We start from the raw sequence: 2,944 nt of genomic DNA on the forward strand, positions 1-2,944 counted from the left end.
ACGATCTTTCAACTTCACACTGAAATTACTTGAACCTTTCAATAATTCAGACTCGTGATTCATCAAGTAAATATACTCAACATCTACTCGAATCATCTGTGAAGTAAGAACATAACGATATCCACTACATGCCTCAGCACTCATTGGACTGTACACATCAAAATGTATTACTTCCAACAAGTTGCTTTCTTGTTCCATTTTACTGAAAACGAGGCTTTCAGTCATCTTGCCCGTGTGGTATGATTTGCATGTCCCAAGTGATTCAAAATCAAGTGAGTCAAAACGGTCCATTTGCATGGAGTTTCTTCATGCATATACACCAATAGACATGGTTCGCATGTCTCAAACTTTTCAAAAACGAGTGAGCCCAAAGATCCATCAATATGGAGCTTCTTCATGCGTTTTATACCGATATGACTTACGTGGCAGTGCCACAAGTAGGTGGTACTATCATTACTATCTTTTGGCATGAACATGTGTATCACTACGATCGAGATTTAATAAACCATTCATTTTAGGTGTAAGACCATTGAAGGTATTATTCAAATAAACAGAGTAACCATTATTCTCCTTAAATGAATAACCGTATTGCGATAGACATAATCCAATCATGTCTATGCTCAACGCAAACACCAATCTCGATGGTAGAGGGAGCGTGTGATGCTTGATCATATCAACGTTGGAAACACTTCCAACACATATCGTCATCTCACGTTTAGCTAGTCTCCGTTTATTCCGTAGCTTTTATTTCGAGTTACTAACACTTAGCAACCGAACCGGTATCTTATACCCTGGTGCTACTAGGAGTACTAGCAAAGTACACATTAACACAATGTATATCCAATATACTTCTATCGACCTTGCCAGCCTTCTTATCTACCAAGTATCTAGGGTAATTCTGCTCTAGTGGTTGTTCCCCTTATTACAGAAGCACTTAGTCTCGGGTTTGGGTTTTACCTTGGGTTTCTTCACTAGAGCAGCAGCTGATTTGCCGTTTCATGAAGTATCCCTTCTTGCCCTTGCCCTTCTTGAAACTAGTGGTTTCACCAACCATCAACAATTGATGCTCCTTCTTGATTTCTACTTTCGCGGTGTCAAACATCGCGAATACCTCAAGGATCATCATATCTATCCCTGATATGTTATAGTTCATCACGAAGCTCTAACAGCTTGGTGGCAATGACTTTGGAGAACCATCACTGTCTTATCTGGAAGATCAACTCCCACTCGATTCAAATGATTGTTGTACTCAGACAATCTGAGCACAAGCTCAACAATTGAGCTTTTCTCCTTAGTTTGCAGGTTAAGAAAGTCATCGGAGGTCGTATACCTCTTGACATGGGCACGAGCCTGAAATCCCAATCTCAGCCCTCAAAACATGTCATATGTTTCGCGATGTTTCAAAAACGTCTTTGGTGCCTCAACTCTAAACCGTTTAACTGAACTATCACGTAGTTATCAAAACGTGTATGTCAGATGTTCGCAACAACCACAGACAACGTTCGAGGTTCAGCACACTGAGCGGTGCATTAAGGACATAAGCCTTCTATGAAGCAATGAGGACAATCCTTAGTTTACGGACCTAGTCCGCATAATTGCTACTATCAACTTTCAACTAATTTTTCTCTAGGAACATATCTAAACAGTAGAACTATAGCGTGAGCTACGACATAATTTGCAAAAACCTTTTGACTATGTTCAGGATAATTAAGTTCATCTTATGAACTCCCACTCAGATAGACATCCCTCTAGTCATCTAAGTGATTACATGATCCGAGTCAAACTAGGCCGTGTCCGATCATCACGTGAGACGGACTAGTCATCATCGGTGAACATCTTCATGTTGATCGTATCTTCTATACGACTCATGTTCGACCTTTCGGTCTCCGTGTTCCGAGGCCATGTCTGTACATGCTAGGCTCGTCAAGTTAACCCTAAGTGTTTCGCATGTGTAAATCTGTCTTACACCTGTTGTATGTGAACGTTAGAATCTAACACCCGATCATCACGTGGTGCTTCGAAACACGAACTGTCGCAACGGTGCACAGTTAGGGGAGAACACTTCTTGAAATTGTTGTAAGGGATCATCTTATTTACTACCGTCGTTCTAAGCAAATAAGATGTATAAACATGATAAACATCACATGCAATCAAATAGTGACATGATATGGCCATCATCACTTTGCTCCTTTTGATCTCCATCTTCGGGGCTCCATGATCATCATCGTCACCGGCATGACACCATGATCTCCATCATCATGATCTCCATCATCGTGTCTTCATGAAGTTGCCTCGCCAACTATTACTTCTACTACTATGGCTAACGGTTAGCAATAAAGTAAAGTAATTACATGACGTTTAAGTTGACACGCAGGTCACAAATAAATAAAGACAACTCCTATGGCTCCTGCCGGTTGTCATACTCATCGACATGCAAGTCGTGATTCCTATTACAAGAACATGATCAATCTCATACATCACATATATCATTCATCACATCCTTTTTGGCCATATCACATCACATAGCATACCCTGTAAAAACAAGTTAGACGTCCTCTAATTGTTGTTTGCATGTTTTACGTGGCTGCTATGGGTTTCTAGCAAGAATGTTTCTTACCTACGCATGAACCACAACGTGATATGCCAATTGCTATTTACCCTTCATAAGGACCCTTTTCATCGAATCCGATCCGACTAAAGTGGGAGAGACAGACACCCGCCAGCCACCTTATGCAACTAGTGCATGTTTGTCGGTGGAACCGGTCTCACGTAAGCGTACGTGTAAGGTTGGTCCGGGCCGCTTCATCCCACGATGCCGCCGAATCAAGATAAGACTAGTAACGGCAAGCATATTGAACAATATCGACGCCCACAACTACTTTGTGTTCTACTCGTGCAAAGAATCTACGCAATAGACCTAGCTCATGATGCCACTGTTGGGGAA

Source organism: Triticum dicoccoides, chromosome 3B (assembly GCF_002162155.2).
Source record: "Triticum dicoccoides isolate Atlit2015 ecotype Zavitan chromosome 3B, WEW_v2.0, whole genome shotgun sequence".
NCBI classification, from domain to species: Eukaryota; Viridiplantae; Streptophyta; class Magnoliopsida; order Poales; family Poaceae; genus Triticum; species Triticum dicoccoides.